Source organism: Spinacia oleracea, chromosome 4, assembly GCF_020520425.1.
Source record: "Spinacia oleracea cultivar Varoflay chromosome 4, BTI_SOV_V1, whole genome shotgun sequence".
NCBI lineage: Eukaryota > Viridiplantae > Streptophyta > Magnoliopsida > Caryophyllales > Amaranthaceae > Spinacia > Spinacia oleracea.
Window position 1 is genome coordinate 78,428,480 of NC_079490.1, and position 20,873 is coordinate 78,449,352.

A 20,873-nucleotide genomic window follows, 5' to 3' on the forward strand; every position below is an offset into this window, starting at 1 on the left:
CGTTCACATCCGCCTAAGGGAAGTGTGTGTCGGCAGACGGCCTCCATACTTGACATGGGGAATGTCAAGTAAATGCCAAGCTTCGGTAGGCGCGGAAATGGTCACACACTTTGGTCGGGAACCGTATGGAGAGTCACCATTTCGTTGCCCCCGGGGATAGCCCGAATGTAGAACACATCCGTTTGGGCAAAGGTAGAAATTCATTTTGCACAATATGGTTTTCGAAAAATGCATGAAATGCCTAGAAATTGAAATTGAAATCGTACTTGAATTTGTATTTGTAAAGCTCGTTTTTCGGCACTTGTTCACGAGGTTTGGGAGCGTCCTTCCAGATTCAAAAATAGACTACCTCCCAACACGAAAAGTTGAGCAAAAGTGGGAAACAAGCCACTGTGAGCCACTGTCCTGGATGCAGGCAGTGTCGTTGGGCGCAGGGGCTGCGCCTGGCGCCAGTGCTGGCATCCAGTACTTAAGCAGATCAGTGGCTTGTTGCTCGAAATCTGCCCGCATTTTCGAATTGAAATTAGTAGAGTCCCCAGCATAGTCGCCAGAATTGTAGGGGGTTTTTTTGTGTCAAAACTTGTTTCCCGTTCTACAAGAGGGGCGGTTCTTTAGAAAACCGTAGAATTTTTGTACCTCGAAGGAGTCGCCACCAAACATTGTTTAAACTCTCGTTTGGAAATACCGCAAGTGACTCTATTTAGGATAAGGCCTTGAATCCTTGAAACGGATGGGTGAGATCCGGGCACGGGAACAAAATGCTTATTCGGCGAGCTTTAGAAATATTCAAGTACGTTGGCACAACATTTTTTCGAAAATAAACCCTATATTAGACTATGTGGGTTTGTATTAAGAGCAAATTGAATCTCTGATTGTATGGTGGTCACTTTGCTTTAATGATTGATTTAAGGAACCTAAGGACGGTTTGTCCAAAAATATCTTTGTTAAGCGTGATGTAACCTTTGTATTTTGTTGTATTTAGCATGTTGGTGATGAAAGCGATAAAGCAAATAAAGAAACATCACAGTACTAAATAAAGTGCGGAATTAGTAAATACAAGACCCCCTAGAAAAGGACTAGGGAGTAGGTCCACATTGCCTGGAAATGGACTAGGCAAGTAAAGATGCGGAATTGAAAGTGCGGAATTGAAATTGCGGTATTGAAATTGCGATATTGAAATTGCGATATTGAAAGTGCGATATTGAAATTGCGGTATTGAAAGGTGCGATATTGAAATTGCAATATTGAAAGGTGCATGATTGAAATTTTTACTTGGGCACATGAGCTTCGAACGCCAAGCGGCTCCTTAAAAATAAGTGTGCCCGACACGAATTCAAAGCCAAAAATCTCAACTTGGGAGAGGTTGCTCAACCCAAATATCCTAGATTTTGCATGTTAAAATTGAACTTGAAAGCTTGAATATTGAAATTTTGAACTTTAAATAATTGAAATTTGAACTTGAAATGATCTTAGTTTAGGGAAATAACTATGAATAACCCTAAACATGGCAAGATCTTTGAAAATTGAAGACTTGAACTTGTATATTGAAAATGGAGTTTTGAATCTCAAAAGACTAAACCTTTAAATGTTAAAAGGTTTTTATCTTTGATTACCCCATGTTTGATGATGATTCTAGTCCAAGAGATGATTGTAAACAACTTGGACATCCTTGAATCTTGGAAAATTGTATTTTGTATTTTGAAAAAGTTTGTATTTTTGGAAAACATGTGTGATTGTTGCAAGTGGTGTTTTTGAATGATTAAAAACACCAACTTGCTAATCATTTAGAAATCAAAGCAACATAGTTGATTAGAATGGGATTCGGATTTACCTAGTTAGGTTTAGGCAAGAGCTCCCAATTGCTTTTTTGAATTTAGGAATTTTGTATGTGTTTTTGAGGAGTTTTTGAGTTTTATTTTGAGGCGTAATGTCGAAATTAGGACGTTGTATTGTTGTTCTCCTCCCCATTGTGCTGAAAATGAGGGGTATTTATAGAAGGAATGGGTGCAAGGCGCCAGCACACGTCAGGGCAGGGCGCTGGTGACGTGGCTTGAATGCCACCAAAGCAAGGATGGGGAATCGTCCTTGTTTCGTCTTGTAGTGTTGTACCTGTTGTAAGAATAGTACTAGGTGTTGTGGGAACTTTTACGGTGCTGACGTGGCACGCGCTCCTCGGAGGTATCAAGTATGACCTGGCACGAACTTCTAACAACCTGCAAAACAAGAATATTCCCGTAGGAATATTCCCTCCGATGATTAAGTAAGTATAAGCTAGAGAGATAAGTAATTTGTAGAGAGAAGGCAGAGCAAAGATAGGTTTTCTGTTGCTGAGCCAGAATTGATTGCCCTTTTACCTAGGGATCTGCACTATTTATAGTGCTAGGGTTACTCGGGAACTGGTCCCGCATGATTGAGAGTTTACGCAAGATTAGGACATGTGTCCTGCATTGGTTCTGTAGGCTTGTTTAGGCCCAATGTGGACCTCTTTATCGTTTGGGCCTGGGCTCTGTGCAGTTTTGGAAAATGCCCGTAGGCAAGCTTTTGGGCTCTTTCTTCTGGGTTTTGATAGTGCAGTTAGGTGGCATTCTTTTAGGCCACATCATTTTCCCCTCAAGGAGGATGCCCCTTGTCACTGTGGGGTAGGCTGCTTGATAGGGAGGAACGCCACGTGTGAGGGCTTCTCCGAGCTTAGATTTTCCTTTAAAAGCTTCAATTCCTCTTTCATTTTTCTTTTGTTACTTCAGAGCGATTTTTCCTTTTAGAGAGAGAAAGTAAATTCCGTTCTGCCAAAGATCTGCTGGTGCGTGCGCTTGAGTGTTCTTGGATTTGCTGTCCAGTGTTCTTGAGGGTTTAGAGGATTTGACAAGACTTCCCATCAGTTTGATCATTTTCTGGTAAGTTTTCTATCAACACCTTGTTGTTTGCATGCTTGTGGGACCTCTCTCATTTATTGTTTATAGTATTCTGTGGAGGCGTCTTGGGGGTTATGACACCTATCCCTTTCATTTATTGCTAAAGTCAGACGTCCTGTCCCTTATGCAGGACGGTATGGCTCGAATTAGACAGACAGCTAACGTGCGTGCATGGGCTGCACCGCGAGAGGGGGACGATAGGGTTCCTTTTTCGAACCCGTCCCAAGGAAGTAGGAGTGGAGTCTATTCTTCCCATGATACAGGAGACGGGGCCACTAGAACAGCACTTTCTCCTAGGAGGAGAAAGAATGTGGCTTCCCGTCCCCGCGTTCCACGCGAGGATTTTGAAGATAACTCCTCTAGCTCCTCAGACAAGGAGTTTGCAAAAAATCTTCCTCCTATGGTCCGGGGGAAGGAAGACGTCAATCTGTTCCCGTCGGATATCTTTCCCAGCATGAAATGGCTGCGGTACCTGAGGGAGCAGGGTCGCGACTTTGAGCGTTTTCTGCTCTTGCCTCCAGGTTTTAGCCTTAGGAGCCCCCGACCTCATGACTCCGTGGACCAACTCTCCCAAGGGGAGGTAGCCGTTTATACTGCTGCCTTTAGGTTGGGCTTTAGATTTCCATTGCACCCTTTTGTGATGGACGTTTTAGAGGGGTATGACATTGGCCTTGCTCAATTGACGCCCAACTCCTGGGAAAATATCTTTGGTTTTGTTGCCAAGTATGCTTTGAGCGGCGTCACCCCTTCCTTTCCTGCTTTCCTTCGTCTCGTAGTTATTGCCCCTTCTTCTCGTTCTCCCCAGGGGTGGTTCACCCTTTACAGCCGTCGGGGATATAAGACGGTGGTGGGTAAGACCTCTAGTTGGGTTTGGTGGAGGAAGAAGTGGTCTGTTGTCCGAATGGAAGACCTCTCTCTTTCCAGACGTCTTTCTCGTTGGAACCGCCGGCCCCGTTATTTGTCTAGAGCTGACGCCTGCCCTCGCCTCTCGTCCAGGGAGTGGGGACTAGTGAAGCCCTTGTTCCAGGCTGAGATGTATCGGCTGTCGTCAAAAAGCCATGCCTGGGTGCCTAATGCTTGGCTTCCCCATGTCGGCCAGTTTACTAATATAGTCTTTCTTTCGGCCGTCGGTCTTTGTTCTTTTTTGATTAGAGGTAGTTCCCCAGTAGATTTTCAGACTTTTTTTTTCCATCTTTTTTTTTTTTTTTTTTTAAACTAACCCTTGGCTTTGTAGGTTCCTCCATGGATCGCTTATCTCCCGAAGACAAGGGTGTAGTGGAAGTACCCGCTTGGCTGTCCGAAGTATATACCGAGGACATTCTCAAGGCTGTGGAGGCCAAGAAGAAGGATTCCTCCAAGAAGTCCAGTGAGGGTGCCTCTGGCGACGTCACCAAGGTAATATATATATATATATATATATATATATATATATATATATATATATATATATATATATATATATATATATATATATATATATATATATATATATATATATATACTTTATATTATTATTATTATTTTTGTCATGATTTGGTCGCTGATTTCTTTTTCTTTTAGGAACCCATATTGCCGGCTACTAAGAAGCGTCCGGCATCTTCGACGGAGGCTCCTAAGCCCGAACGACCCTTCTTTAAGACGATGGGTCCGGCCGACGCTGTTACCAAGCCATCGGTACCAAAACCGTCCGCTCCCCCAGCTGAGGGGGAGGTTCCTCCTATCCAGACGCCCATTCCTCCTCCTGAGCAAAAGGAGATTCCATCCCAGGTGGACACCGAAATGGATGGTTCTGCCGGAGAAGCAACTGACGAGGCAGCAGTCGATCAGACTGCGGCGGCTGACGCCCCCGCCTTGTCCAGAGAGGACAAGGGTAAAGGCAAGGAGACTGAGGCTCCTTCTACTGATAATGCCTCTACTCCTCTTGCATCTTCGCCAATTGGTTAGCGTCTCTGTACTTTAAATTTGTGATAATCAGGTTGGGATTTGCACGATATTTATTAATCTTGGTGTTTGGTTCAGTTGAGATGTTCAAGCGGATGCGTTGGGCCGAGGTGGCGAGCATCCCTCCTTCTGCCGGTTTTAGCTCAGAGGCGAAGGATAAAATCCTTGCCGATGTGTATGCGGCCATCCCTGAGGAATACTTGAGGTCACTCCCCGGGATTGACTTGGGATTCTTTGGGTCCATTCAGTCTCTCGTCCTTGATGTGAGACACTTACCCCTGGATTCCTGTGGTTATGATTATCTGTACGTTATTTTTTAATTCTATATTGTTTTTGGCAGCTTTTCATTCGCTGTGCCGAGAGTAGGAACTACCGCTTTGATATGCACAAAGAGATGCTCAAGCACAAGGACCAGATCGATAATCATGAGCAATATGCTGAGAAGACGGCCAGGTTGATCAACTTGGACGCGGATAAGAAGATTGCCCTGAAGACGGAAGAGCTAAAGAAGGCCGAGGAGGACGCTGAGAAATATGAAGAGAAGCTGCGGGAACATGAGGGGTGGCTTGTCGAGTTGAGAAAGGAGTACTCTTCCGTCTTAGAACGGGTGACTGACTTCTCTTCCAAGGTGAATGTTCTGGAAGGTCAGCTCGAGGCCATGCAGGGGAAGATCGAGGCCGTGCGCAAGGAGGCTGCAAGCTCTTTTAAGTTGGGCGAGGAGTCCATCTTGGAGAGTGCCCAAAAGGCTTGGGATCAGTCTATGGACGGGAAGGATTTTTCCTGGTTCAAACGCCGTATCTCCCACCAGATAGCTGTTTCGACGGCTAGGCGCTTGGGCTTAGATCCTCTCGAGTTTGTTAGTGACGGGGAGGAAGACGTCGAAGAAGACGAGGTGAACTCCCCTGAAGGCCAGGACCTCCAGGACGGGAGTTCCATTGCCCCTCTTCCTTGAGCAGGTTTTCTTGCAATTGGTTTAGATGACGCCGTGGGCGTTTGTAAAACTTTGGTGCCTTCGGGCATTTATTTGATTTGGTTTGTTTGCGCTTTGGGCGCTATGTATAAACAGTTTGTGCCGTTGTGCACTGTATTTTAATTCTATCAGTTCGGTACTGATTTCTTAAAATTTTTTCTTTGGGTCCAAATGTTGGACAGAAACCTCAGTGTTTTAGGTGATCAGCCTAATTTGAGGCGCTAATCTAGCCCACTTCTCAGGCCGTCAAACGATTAGTCTTTTTAGACGGCATCCCAGGAGGAGGTCTTATGTCTGAATGTTTCGCGAGCCTATTTTGAGGTGCTAATCTAGGCCACTTCTCAGGTCGTCAAACGATTAGTCTTTTTAGACGCCATCCAAGGAGGAGGTCTTAGGTCTGATTGTTTTGCTCTTTGTTTGAGTCTTTTTGGGCGCTTTTCAAAGAAAAGGCGTCATGCTGGGTGTCAAAACCCTTCGTGTTTATTAGCACTGGGTATTGTTTATGTAGCAGATAGGGACGCCAGTTTAGGAACTGTTTTCTGGTGAGTTTCTTTCAACAGAGACTTGTATTCGTCAGATAAGTGTTAATTTACTAAATTGCTTGCTACATTCACCGCGTCTTAGAAGGGTATTTACAGGCCGTTTTGTGGGCTCTGAGTACAATAGCTAGGCCGTTTTGTAGGCTCTGAGTACAATGGTTACCCTAATGATGTTCTACTCTTATCCACCTTCTTCAATTTTGACCGCTTCTACTTGGACGGGTCCAATTTCTTTGGTGACCTGGGATTCATCTTCATGCTTTTGTTTTCCTCTGACTTCAGCAGAATCTTGCTTCCATGCTGACGGGTTGAGGGTCGTCAGGTAACAATCCCTAGCCTGTTGTTGATCTCCATGTATGGTGCCTATGACTCCATCATCGCACACGAACTTCAGAAGCATCAGATGGGTGACGACTACAGCCTTGATCTTGTTTAAGGTGGGTCGTCCCAGGATGACATTGTATGCCGTCAGGTCTTTGACGATTAAGAAGTCTACTTCCATTTTCCGCCCATTCTGCCTATCTCCAATTCGAACTGGTAGAGTGATAACGCCAACAGGATGAATGATACTCCCTCCAAAACCAATGATGGGATAGTGAATTCTTTCGATGGCTTTGGGATCGTGTGCTAGGCGATTGAGGCATTCTAGACTCATTATGTCGGACGAGCTTCCCGTGTCTATTAGTATGCGCTTAACTCTCATGTTAGCTATCTTGAATTCAACCACGAGTGGATCATCGTGCGGCGTGGCTATCCGTCCACCGTCTGACTCACATATTTCAATCTTTGGGAATGGGTCCATGGGCGCTTTGGCTGACAGCAGCACCTGCCCTAAGCGGCGAGCATAATCCTTCTGTCCTCTCATGGTAGGTCCTCCAGCGGCTGGTCCTCCAGATATGACGGCTACAAATCCTCCGTCGCTATGTTGTCCCTTAGTCGGCGAGGCAGGGGACTTGTTCCTTTTGTATTGGCTTTTTCCAAAGCCTTGAGCATTCTTCCGTAAGTAGTTCTTGAGATGTCCTTTGGAGGCTAGACCATCTAAAGCCCTCTTCAAGCTTCTACAATTCTTGGTTTCATGTCCTATATCTTCATGGAACTGGCAATATAACTTGGGATCTCGAGTCTCAGCAGGGGACTTCATGGGGAAGGGTCGATCAAGATCGTACTTTGCCCCTACGTCTTTTAGTATGGTGAGAAGGTCTGTGTTGTATTCGAAATATTCCCGCTCTTGCGGCCGTTCTCTCTTGTGCCCCGGAAAGTTGGTATCATGCTCTTTAGAGAGAGCCCATGTGCCATTTACCCGTGGAGGTTTTCGGTCCACCTTATCCTTCTTCCCGGAGGAGTCTGTTGTTTCTCCAATCCTCCCTTCCTTTGACGCGCTGCATATTTCCGTTGCATGGATAAATGCTTCAGCCTCGTCTAGGACCTCTGCCATAGTCCTTACACTCTTCTTAACTAGGTCAAACTTGAAGGAGCCCTTCTTCAATCCCCTGATAAAGTTATCAAAAGAGACACCATCGGGAAAGTCTGGGATCTGTCCCGCCTCCAGATTGAAACGCTTCACGTAGCTTCTTAGGGACTCGTCCTTCCCTTGCTGGATCCGTCCTAAATGCATGCTAGTTTTCCTTTCTTCCTTGTGTGCCATGAACCTTGTAGAGAACAAAGTCTGTAATTCGCTAAAAGAGGCAATTGATCCTGGAGGCAGCCGTTCAAACCATTTAGACGCTACTCCCTTAAGAGTGGCTTGGAAGTATTTGCACCAGGTGGCTTCATTGGTTCCCTGTACGTACATGTGGTGGCGGTATGCGACAAGATGCATGTCGGGATCAGTGGTCCCATCATAAGCTTCAATGGTAGGGGTTTTTACTTTGGGTTCCTTCGGGGTGTTCATAATCTCGTCAGAAAAAGGGGTACTCATGTGCCTTAACGTCAGGTTGTTGAATCCTTGCTGAATATGATAGGTTGGCTCACGGCGGCTTGATAGTAGGCGGGGGCGCATGCTTACCCTATGGGGCGTCATCTGGGTTGGTCCACGTGTAGTGGGATAAAATGGCGGGTCTTCCATCACAGGGGTGGACCCGGTGTCTGACAGTTCAGATTCAGCCTCATAGTGCTCTTGACGCCTTGCAGCTGGTCGCAAGACGGCTGGGGGACTTCCCTAGATGATGGTCGTAGGACTGGGTCCCTTCGAGGTAAGAAGTGTTAGGTTATGATACATATGACAATTCATAAATCATGCGGAAAAACCATTTAGCCAGGAAAACATATTATTTACACATAATCATTTAGCATAGTTTAGATGCATACTCTTTGTTGCGTGCCTTCCCTAGCTGCGCCCGAACCGAACAAGAACAAGTCTTTAGGACTCCAAGTGTCGTCCCTCCGTAGATAGTCCACAGTACGTCCGGATCCGCCTTAAGATTGACCAACTAGAATCGCCCTTAAGGTACTAAAAATTTTGGCACTTTTGAGCAAGGAATGTGTCTGAATTTTTCTCTCAAAAACTCACTTTGAATACTTGAAAAACTTGTTATAAATTGTGAACCCAGGCCACATATTTATAGGGGTATGGAAAGAGAATTGGAATCGAATTAGGATACGAATTAATTAAATTAGAATCACAATAAAACTCTTATTTAATTAATTTATCAAATAGAATTAGGAATTTAATCATTAAACGAATCCTGTACGTTTTAGGTTTCGTATGTGAACACAAACACCCACGCACGCACAGCAGCCCACGAGGGGCGCCATGCGCGCGCGCGCACAGCCCGAGCATCGCAGCCCATGACTGCCGCAGCCTTGGGCGCGCGCTGGGCCTTCCTTGCGGTGGGCCTGGCGCAGCCTTGGGCTGGTGTGTTGTGGCGCGCGTTTCCCTTGCTGGACGTGGGTCTGGCTTCGTGCTGGGCCTTCGTCTAGCAAGCTCGTCCGATGCTAATTCGTACGACGCGCTTCCGATTAATTTTCCGATTCCGGAATTTATTTCCGATACGAACAATATTTAACATTTCCGATTCCGGAATTAATTTCCGTTTCGAACAAATATTTAATATTTCCGTTTCCGGAATTATTTTCCGATTCCGATAATATTTCCGATTCAGACAATATTTCCGTTTCCGGCAATATTTCCGATTCCGGCAATATTTCCATTTCCGATAATATTTTCCGATACGTACCATGTTTCCGTTTCCGGCAACATCTACGACTTGGATAATATTAATATTTCCGATACGATCCATATTTCCGTTTCCGGCAATATCATCGTTTCCGGAGTATTCATTTCTTGCCTGTGACGATCTCAGCTCCCACTGAAACCAAGATCCGTCGATTCCGAATATCCATAGATGGAGTATTTAATGCCATTAAATACTTGATCCGTTTACGTACTATTTGTGTGACTCTACGGGTTCAGTCAAGAGTAAGCTGTGGATTAATATCATTAATTCCACTTGAACTGAAGCGGCCTCTAGCTAGGCATTCAGTTCACTTGATCTCACTGAATTATTAACTTGTTAATTAATACTGAACCGCATTTATTAGACTTAACATTGAATGCATACTTGGACCAAGGGCATTATTTCCTTCAGTCTCCCACTTGTCCTTAGGGACAAGTGTGCATTTCCTAATTCCTTTGTCGCTCGATGCTTGCTCTTGAACATAAGGTAAGAGTTGTCATCCTTATTATGTCCAGAGGTGTTCCTCGGTTTCAGAGTTCAACTGATCAAATAAACAGATAATCATAGCCTATGATTCATCCGAGCACGGCCATGCATTTCACAGTTTCTAGCTCTCTGAGTGGCCTTGTACAACTTTTAAGCATCTCATCCCGATTTATGGGAGGACAATCCCAATCTTGTGATCTTGAGATTAGACTTCGTTTGATAGGTGATTACCTGAGCGTTGCCTTTATAGCCTCCTTTTACGGTGCGACGGTTGGTAAACGTCAAAGCAACCAGTTCTCAAACAAGTAATCTCAAATCACTCAGGTATTGAGGATTTAGTGTCTAATAATTATAATGAAATTTACTTATGACAAATTTTCATCTCTTACAGTAAAGTTTCATAGGTCTTGTCCGATACTAGTCTTCCCAAAGTAAGTATCTATGCAAATGATTATGACATTGCCATGTCCACATAGTTCAAGAAACAGAACTACTAGTCATCTTGCATTCTAGTCGTCTAACGTTTTCTATTCGTCCAATTTTATAGAAAACTCCGACTAGGGACCATTTTCAACCTTTGACATTGAAGTTCACTTGATAGACATTTCTTAGTCACAGGACTGGTCCTGACAGTCTATCTTGAATATTTCGTCAAATTTGAAGGGACTCATCATTTAATACTAAACCAAGATTAAATGGAATATGAAAATACATTTCATATATGATAAATGTTCAACCCCAATGTTTTACAACCATGGGCCTCTAACCCATCTTTAAAACATTTCATGGAATTCAAAGCTATGCTTGATTTCCAGTGCTACAACGTGAGTGTTGCTTCTCACTTGTTGCATAGGTTTAGTTATCATGCTTTGCCAATCTTAATATCCTTTTCATCGAATGTTCTTCGAGATATGATGATAAGATCTTTTCGAGTTTGTTTATTATGTGATCTAGTCTTTCTTACTTCGATGGTGGTTTTACTCATTTTGCAATGAAGAACCATCAAGTTAGCAGACGTTTTTCTTGCTTCAAGAGTGGTTCTACGCATTTTTCAATGAAGAACCATCAAGCCAGCAGATAGGTGATCTACCCAAGTTCAGTGAAGAACTTTAAACAACCCTGTTTTATTGCTTCTTAGGCAATAATTACTTTTACTTCAACTGTATAGGTTGCTTAGTGATGCTTTGTTTGGATTTACCTATCCAAGCAGTTCATAGATATGTGGAAGACTCTCCAACTATATCTTAGAACATAGAAATTATTATTTTAATTTCCCACGCAACAACTCATGGTCTCCAACCCATGTTGCCATTTTCAAAACACGATGCTCTATAGCTCGTCCTTATCAATGGTTAACTCCAAAGGGTCTTGCTTGATCCTTTGCCAGTGTTTATGCGTGTAGCATCAATATTTAGCATATCTTTATTTCCTTGAATCAAGAACTATTCCTATGTACCTTTTCAAGTACCATAAGTATTCTTGATCTCAATCTAGTTGATCTTTACTTAGATCAATAGAGATTGGTATATGTTCGTCATGGCTAAAGTCATACGATACGTTTTTGGCGATCCTCATATTATATCATACATATCATGATAAATTCTTTTGCAGAATAATTCCCAATTGAATTCTATTCATGTAACTTTAGCTTATCTAGTTTCAGTAGATACTAAATCCAGCTAAATTCTTTGACATATAATATAGGTTAAGAATCTTATTTAGATCCTTTGATGTTTAACTTAGTAAATGCTTATACATAGTTCAAACATCCTTTACTTAGATTTATTCACATGGGTCGAATATCTCCAATGGAGACTTTCGTGTTTGATTTAGTAAATGCCATTACTTAATCCAAAACAATATCATAAGATCTTTGTAAATTGATCTTAATACCCAGTATGTACTAAGTTTCGCCATGGTCCATCATTGATGAATAATTTCAAATCTAAGTCATTAGCATTTGAATGTTATTTCACAATAGAGAGATATGTGTGTAATACACATAGGACCAATTAAGTTTTATGTACTCCCACTAAACTTCTTATATATCTATAAGAATCATGTACATTTTATGAAACTAAAATACTTATTAGCTTCACTTAAAATACAGTTCCAATTCCCAATTGCTTGCTTAAATCTGTACTTAGATTTTATAAGCTAGCTTTCCTTTTCAAGCATTTATTTGGATCCACAAATTCTATGACATACCATGTACATATTATATTCCAACATTTGATTGAGGAATACTTTTTGTCATCCAATTGCCATATGTACCAATATGCAATCATTGCTTGAATTATAGACTTAAGCATTACGATTTTGCATGAGGTTTCAACACAATCCATGCCATGAATTTGCTTGTAACCTTTAGCAACTAATCTAGCTTTGTGTGTGAACACAATTCCATGTTTGATGGTTTTTATCCTTAAAACAAACTTGCAACCAATAGGTGTGAAACTATTCTTGCAAATCAACAAAATTTAAATTTTGTCATCAAAACATTGAGTATGTTTTATGGCCTCTAACCATTTAAAACATTTGAGTCTATATATGGCCTCTAACCATTTTAGGGAATCTGGGTTTCGTCATAGCTTTCTTACAAGTCACAAACTCATTAATCTACATGATAATAGTTTGACTGCAAGTTGCAGGTTTCTTCACTATCTAATGGAAGAATCGCATAGCTTCAATGACCTGAACTCCATGTTTCTTCACTATCTAATAGAAGAATCTCATAGTTCCAGTGACTTGAACTCTATGCCTACTTGGGTATAGAACATCAAACAATAGAATATCAATAGCCACTTGAAAGTCCTTTGAATATTCTGTTCTCCTTGAAGCACTTGTAAAGTCTTATAAGAGATGTCTATTCTTTAAAGCCACTTCTAAAGTCCTTAAAGAATAAGTTCGGGTTTTCTGAAGCACTTCGAAAAGCCTCCGGAATGTCTGTTTATGTTTGTTGTTCGCCTCGAAGACTTTCGAGGTCTATTTTCTCCCACTTGTCATTTTGGAAACGAATTTCCAAAAAGGACATTATTTCGAGCAAACAAACATTATGTTCTCAAAAATTCGTGGTAGAAATAATACCCTTGTGTCTCATTTGAATAAATCACAATGAAACATATATCTAGACTTGGGCCTTAGTTTGTTGAATAACAAACACTAAGCTCCCATTGAGTTTAGCAACTCTTTAGATATATATAATTGAAAAGATATCCAGAAATTACTTTTCAATAGCTTTGACGAATTTGGTTTAGTTTGGTGGTAGTTGAGCATTTTGTTTTAGAAATTATAGGAAAAGTCTTTATGATTCATCATTGATCGAATCAAGTACTAATTGACTTCGATTATTCCAACTAAGATATGCCATATCTTATGGACCTAGATTGTGAAATTACAACACACAATCATTGATGATCATATTTGGTCTCAAGTAATCATCAACATGATCTAACCTAGATCTTTATGATTTCTTGCCAAGTGGATTTTATACTTCTGAATCTTTGAACTAGCCAAATAGATTCAACTTATATCACATTTGAGTAAATAAACCTATATTCACTCAAATCCATGTGAAATAATAAAGTCATAAAATCTTTCTTTAGCTTTGAACTCTATTGTCTAGGCGTTCTAACAATAGTTCATATCTTTTGTTACTTTCAACAAGTAAGACTTGTTGTCTTAAAATGATCTAGAAATCAATCAACTTTCAAAAGTCCATCAAAATAGAGCTTTTGAATGTTAACTTGTTGATATGGTCTAAGCAACAATGCCAAAGATTAGTGGAACTCAAATCAAGGGGTTGATTTGAACCTAGTAAAGTTCTTTAAAGAGTTGTTTGTTTTAATCAAGCATATTGACTCAACCTGTAATTGACCATTTCTTTCAAATAAACAAACAAACATTGTTTTTGTTTTTCTTGAATGTGAGTCTTTCTGTGTTTGAAAACAGAAATTTAGGTATGTTGATTATGGAACAAAATAGCCATTAAGTTCCAGCCTTGAAAGGACTTAAAACAAACTAGATGACCCTACAACTAATGTAGCATTGCCATGCTTCATTTCCCACTTGTAGGTCATTAGTGTATCCTAGCTTCCATTGTTTGAGTTATTACCGAAGTAAGAACCTCAAGCAGTATATGATACCAAGGAAGTTTGATTGCTAGGTCACTTCTCTTTAAACATAAACTTATAGGTAGAAACGGAATCGTAAATTCCTTTCATATGTTCCTCGTTTTCCTATTTCTTGTACCCTTTCTTATAGTCTTAAGAATTAAATTCTTTAGTGTTGACTTTTATACTTTGTTAGACATGTCCAATGTCACCCCAACAAGGTTCTTACCATTTAATTTATGTTGAATATTAAGTTTCAACTAGATGATCTTACCAGAAGCTTCTAAAGTTCTCTAAGCATCGATCTATTCGAATGTCTAGGGACTAGACTCATTCGAGAATTAAATGGACAAAGATATTAGGTTGTTAACCATTGGTAAAGCTGAGCGTATTAAACTCAATGCTTTATGATCTCAAAACTACAGTGTATTTCAAATTCACAAGCACCAATTGGTTTGTCATTCGACTTTGATGTTCGAAAACAACCATAAAAGTCGCTATAAGAAACGTACATTTTAAATTGCTCACTTTCTCTCATTTCCGTGAATCGTTCTTGAATTCACTACCAATCGAGGAAATTTACTGTTACCTTTCTAAAAGGATTTACCGCAGTGCAAGATATTTAATTATAAACAATAATTAAAACGTACATTGAAGCATGCAAAGTCTAAACATTTATCATGAATAATAACTTGAAAATGAAAGCAATCATGCAATTTAAACAAGTCATTAGCATTTTATTCGAATTATGTGTTCCGGCAGGTGTGAATAAAATGATTCCAAGATCCTAAAATCATTGAAGAACTAAGCACAGTTTGTCGACTTAATCCTAAAACATTTTAGGTAAGCAAAAGCCTTTTGCTAATAGTCTAGAAACTATTCTTGGTTGATAGGTACGTCTAAGAACTTATTAGGTAAACCTATCGATTTTGCCACGACATAAAAGGACTCCTTACTTATATCGTTGAGTTTCACCAAAACTAACATGTACTCACAATTATTTGTGTACCTTGCCCCTTTAGGACCAATAAGTAACACCTCGCTGAGCGAAAACTATTACTAGATTGATGTAAAGGATATCCAAGCAAGTGTATATTTTGGCATGGCACCTTTTAACTCAATTTTTAAGTTTGGAACTTAAGGCTCTTACTATGTTGGTTAGATTTTAAGTGAACTAAAATCCTTAATCATGCAACATAATCAAGCTTTTGATCTCATGCATTTTAAGACATATTTAAAAGCAATAAATAACTTAAAACATGCATAAGATAAATGTGATCTAGTATGGCCCGACTTCATCTTGAAGCATTAACTTCAAAGTCCGTCTTGAAAATCTCCGTGGGAGGCACCATTTTCTTCAAATAGGATAAGCTATAATTAAAACTAATTACAACTATTTGATGGTACGCAGACCATATTTGAATTGAAAAACAACTTTGGTACTTTAGACCAATTACATTCAAATTAATGGTACGCAGACCATATTTTCTATCCTATTTGGGCCATACTAGTCACTTCATAACCTGCAAAACAGTACATATACAATATATACCATTCACCCATTCATTATCATGAATGGCCCACATAGCTGGTTAGTAAAACACATTATGCATCACGTAAACATTTGCAGCATTTAATCAAGGGCACCAATAATCTACCAATTATTCAGTCCTTATTAATTCTAATCAAGTTGTTTTAACCTTAAGGATTTGTAGACCTAATCAAGAGTTTATGACTAAAAAGGGCTCCCACTCAAACCAATAAATTCATATGCTTTACTAATTTTAAACATAAAAATGTATTTCTAGTCTAACCGGAAACATACAAATTTAATTAAAATTTAAAGCTCATATAAATTTATAATTGAATCCAAAAGTTTAATTTAATTTCAGTCGTATTTAAATTAATTCATGATTTTAATTTTAGTAAAATAATTAGAATAAATAAAATTTATTATAATTACAATATTCAAAATTAAAATCCAAGAAAATAATTTAAATTATTAATTTTAAAATTAATTAAAATTACGTAAACTGAAAATTTCAAATTAAAATTTCAAAACGATCTAATCGCTACGCAAACACCTCACGCATCACACGCCCATGGGCCACACGCACACAGCCATCGCTGGCCATGTGCGCGCAGCCCATGCGCTGCGTCGCATAGCTGCTGCTTCTACCCTTCGCAAGCCATCGCACGAGTTGGTGCTCGCTGCGCGCGCGCCAGCGCTCGATGCACGCGAGCCATCGCTCGCTGTGCGCGCTCGCCAGCGCTCGCTGCGCGCGCTCCAGCGCTCGATGCACGCGAGCCATCGCTCGCTGTACGCGCTTGCCAGCGCTCGCCAGCGCTCGCTGTGCGCGAGCCATCGCTCGCTGGGCGCAGCACTCATGGCACGCAAGCTTGCGCTCGCTGCGCGCGAGGCTGCGCGCGCTTGCGCGAGGCAGTGCGCGTTGTGGCGCAGCTCGCTTGCTGCCCACACGCGACTGCCGTGCCTTGCCTTCGCCCATGCCCATTCGTCCAGTGCTCGTAGCCCACGACACAAGGCAGGGCTGCTGCCTTGTGCTCGTGCACCATGCCCTTGCTCATTGCATTCGTGCCGCACGGGCGACGAGCTCCCTTGCTCGTCGTCGCATGCCCGCACTATACAACACCCCTTAAGGGTAACACGTAGCGTCCATTGCTTTGTGCGTGCAAGTTATATGAACGAATCGCATAAAATTTAAAAAATTTATATTTAAAATTAATGACAAATTAATAAATAATATTAATTTCATAATTTTAGGGCGAAAAAATCGAAAATTTATTATTCAATTGATTTCCGATTAACATGGATTCAAGTCTAGGTCATAAAAATTTAAAATTTATCATAAATTTACAATTTTTATGGTGGTTTTTAATCATAGGTATCTAATTAAATAATAATTAATTATGAAAATCAAATTAATTCTAAATTATTCTAATTTTCAACAAATTAATCATAATTACAAATTAGATTGCATAATTAACAAGACTAGGCATTCAAACTTGTTAACATATACAGTAGGTCAATCAAAAATTTAAGATTTATCAACAAGAATCGCAAATATTTAATTTAACATCTTAAATTTACGAAATTTTGCATTCGAAAAACTAAAACCTTCGAAAAGTCATAGTTAGGCTTCAAATTTGAGAATTCTGCGTTCGGCAGAAAAATATTATTTTTGTCAAAATTTTAGAATGTCTTTTACATGCGGAATTGACACAAAAATCACTCGATTTGGATGAGTAACGAAGAAACTGCCGAAAAACTGCGTACATATAATTAAATAAACGCAATTTGTAATTAATTAACAATTACGAAAATTAATCACCCCTTTTAATTCTTGCAAATTTGTAATATTTAACCATGTTCATGCAATTTAGATTATGAAAATAATAAGAGGCTCGTGATACCACTGTTAGGTTATGATACATATGACAATTCATAAATCATGCGGAAAAACCATTTAGCCAGGAAAACATATTATTTACACATAATCATTTAGCATAGTTTAGATGCATACTCTTTGTTGCGTGCCTTCCCTAGCTGCGCCCGAACCGAACAAGAACAAGTCTTTAGGACTCCAAGTGTCGTCCCTCCGTAGATAGTCCACAGTACGTCCGGATCCGCCTTAAGATTGACCAACTAGAATCGCCCTTAAGGTACTAAAAATTTCGGCACTTTTGAGCAAGGAATGTGTCTGAATTTTTCTCTCAAAAACTCACTTTGAATACTTGAAAAACTTGTTATAAATTGTGAACCCAGGCCACATATTTATAGGGGTATGGAAAGAGAATTGGAATCGAATTAGGATACGAATTAATTAAATTAGAATCACAATAAAACTCTTATTTAATTAATTTATCAAATAGAATTAGGAATTTAATCATTAAACGAACCCTGTACGTTTTAGGTTTCGTATGTGAACACAAACACCCACGCACGCACAGCAGCCCACGAGGGGCGCCATGCGCGCGCGCGCACAGCCCGAGCATCGCAGCCCACGACTGCCGCAGCCTTGGGCGCGCGCTGGGCCTTCCTTGCGGTGGGCCTGGCGCAGCCTTGGGCTGGTGTGTTGTGGCGCGCGTTTCCCTTGCTGGACGTGGGCCTGGCTTCGTGCTGGGCCTTCGTCTAGCAAGCTCGTCCGATGCTAATTCGTACGACGCGCTTCCGATTAATTTTCCGATTCCGGAATTTATTTCCGATACGAACAATATTTAACATTTCCGATTCCGGAATTAATTTCCGTTTCGAACAAATATTTAATATTTCCGTTTCCGGAATTATTTTCCGATTCCGATAATATTTCCGATTCAGACAATATTTCCGTTTCCGGCAATATTTCCGATTCCGGCAATATTTCCATTTCCGATAATATTTTCCGATACGTACCATGTTTCCGTTTCCGGCAACATCTACGACTTGGATAATATTAATATTTCCGATACGATCCATATTTCCGTTTCCGGCAATATCATCGTTTCCGGAGTATTCATTTCTTGCCTGTGACGATCTCAGCTCCCACTGAAACCAAGATCCGTCGATTCCGAATATCCATAGATGGAGTATTTAATGCCATTAAATACTTGATCCGTTTACGTACTATTTGTGTGACCCTACGGGTTCAGTCAAGAGTAAGTTGTGGATTAATATCATTAATTCCACTTGAACTGAAGCGGCCTCTAGCTAGGCATTCAGTTCACTTGATCTCACTGAATTATTAACTTGTTAATTAATACTGAACCGCATTTATTAGACTTAACATTGAATGCATACTTGGACCAAGGGCATTATTTCCTTCAAGAAGGTGGGCGGGTCACGGCCATATTCTGAGTGCTCAGGCACAGGGCTAACTCCCCTGCTTGCTTGTGGACGAGAACCTTCTCCAGCTCTCCAGACGTTGGACCTGAGCGGCATTCTGCTTATCCGATTTACGCCTAGATTGAGGGGCCTCTGCCGAGCCGTCCTCTCGGCGTAGTAGATCAACATGTTCTTCCGAATTTCATCTTGCAGTGTAGTGCTCATCTGTTGTCGGAAGGTCTGATTCATTTGCTGTTGGAATCCTGTTAAAATCTCGCGTAGGGAGCCCACTGATACTGGCAAATCTAGATTTTCGTCCAACACGACGTCTCGGACGCTAGGGCTTAGATGGCCGCCTGGCGGAGACGCCTCGGTTATTGGTTCTTCTTCCACCACCACCTTAGCTTGCATTCGTCCTGGTGTGTTCCCTGCATTTGCAATTCGATTCGTTTCTTCAATGTGCCGTCTCTCTTCTTCACTAGCATGCTCTCTGTCAGGGTGTAGTTCGGCCATGACACTGTACCTCCCCACAGCCGGCGCCAAATGTTGTGGGAACTTTTACGGTGCTGACGTGGCACGCGCTCCTCGGAGGTATCAAGTATGACTTGGCATGAACTTCTGACAACCTGCAAAACAAGAATATTCCCGTAGGAATTTTCCCTCCGATGCTTAAGTAAGTATAAGCTAGAGAGATAAGTAATTTGTAGAGAGAAGGCAGAGCAAAGATAGGTTTTCTGTTGCTGAGCCAGAATTGATTGCCCTTTTACCTAGGGATCTGCACTATTTATAGTGCTAGGGTTACTCGGGAACTGGTCCCGCATGATTGAGAGTTTACGCAAGATTGGGACACGTGTCCTGCATTGGTTATGTAGGCTTGTTTAGGCCCAATGTGGACCTCTTTATCGTTTGGGCCTGGGCTCTGTGCAGTTTTGGAAAATGCCCGTAGGCAAGCTTTTGGGCTCTTTCTTCTGGGTTTTGATAGTGCAGTTAGGTGGCATTCTTTTAGGCCACATCACTAGGTTTGGAATTTTTTATTTTCTTGGAGGTTAAGGCATCATTTAGCGTCTAAAAACAAGCCTTTCTCGGGTTTTTGAATTCCGGTTTTACGGGACGGGGCCCGGCATGCTCGGTTTTGTGGGTCGGCGCCCGAATTTGACTTGCCTTATATGATTTTGAGTGGAAAAGGCCTAGTAAAACCAATGGGATGGTCTACTAGATGAGATTGTACTTGGATTTTGGAATTGGATTTGGAAAGTTGTATTTTGTACCGAGAACCGAAAGGGGAACGGTCTCGGGGGTTGGATTTTGGATCTTGAATTTTGGAAGCATTCTTAGCAATTGGGATTTCCGCCTGGAGTTGTTCCAATCACCTAATAAGGATAATGGTATCGTCATCATCCCAAAGGGGAGACACAAATTAGGTGTCTACAATGCATTTAATGTTAAGTCTAATAGATGCGGTTCAGTATTAATTAACAAGCTAATAATTCAGTGATATCAAGTGAGCTGAATGCCTAGCTAGAGGCCGCTTCAGTTCAAGTGTAATTAATGATATTAATCCACAACTTACTCTTGACTGAACCCGTTGGGTCACACAAATAGTACGTAAATGGATCAAGTATTTAATGGCATTAAATACTCCATCTATGATCTTCGGAATCGACGGATCTTGGTTTCAGTGGGAGCTAAGATCGTCAAAGGCAAATAAATGAATACTCCGGAAACGATGATATTGCCGGAAACGGAAATATGGATCGTATCGGAAATATAAATATTATCCAAGTCGTAGATGTTGCCGGAAACGGAAACATGGTACGTTTCGGAAAATATTATCGGAAATGGGAATATTGCCGGAATCGGAAATTGAAGGAAATAATGCCCTTGGTCCAAGTATGCATTCTATGTTAAGTCTAATAAA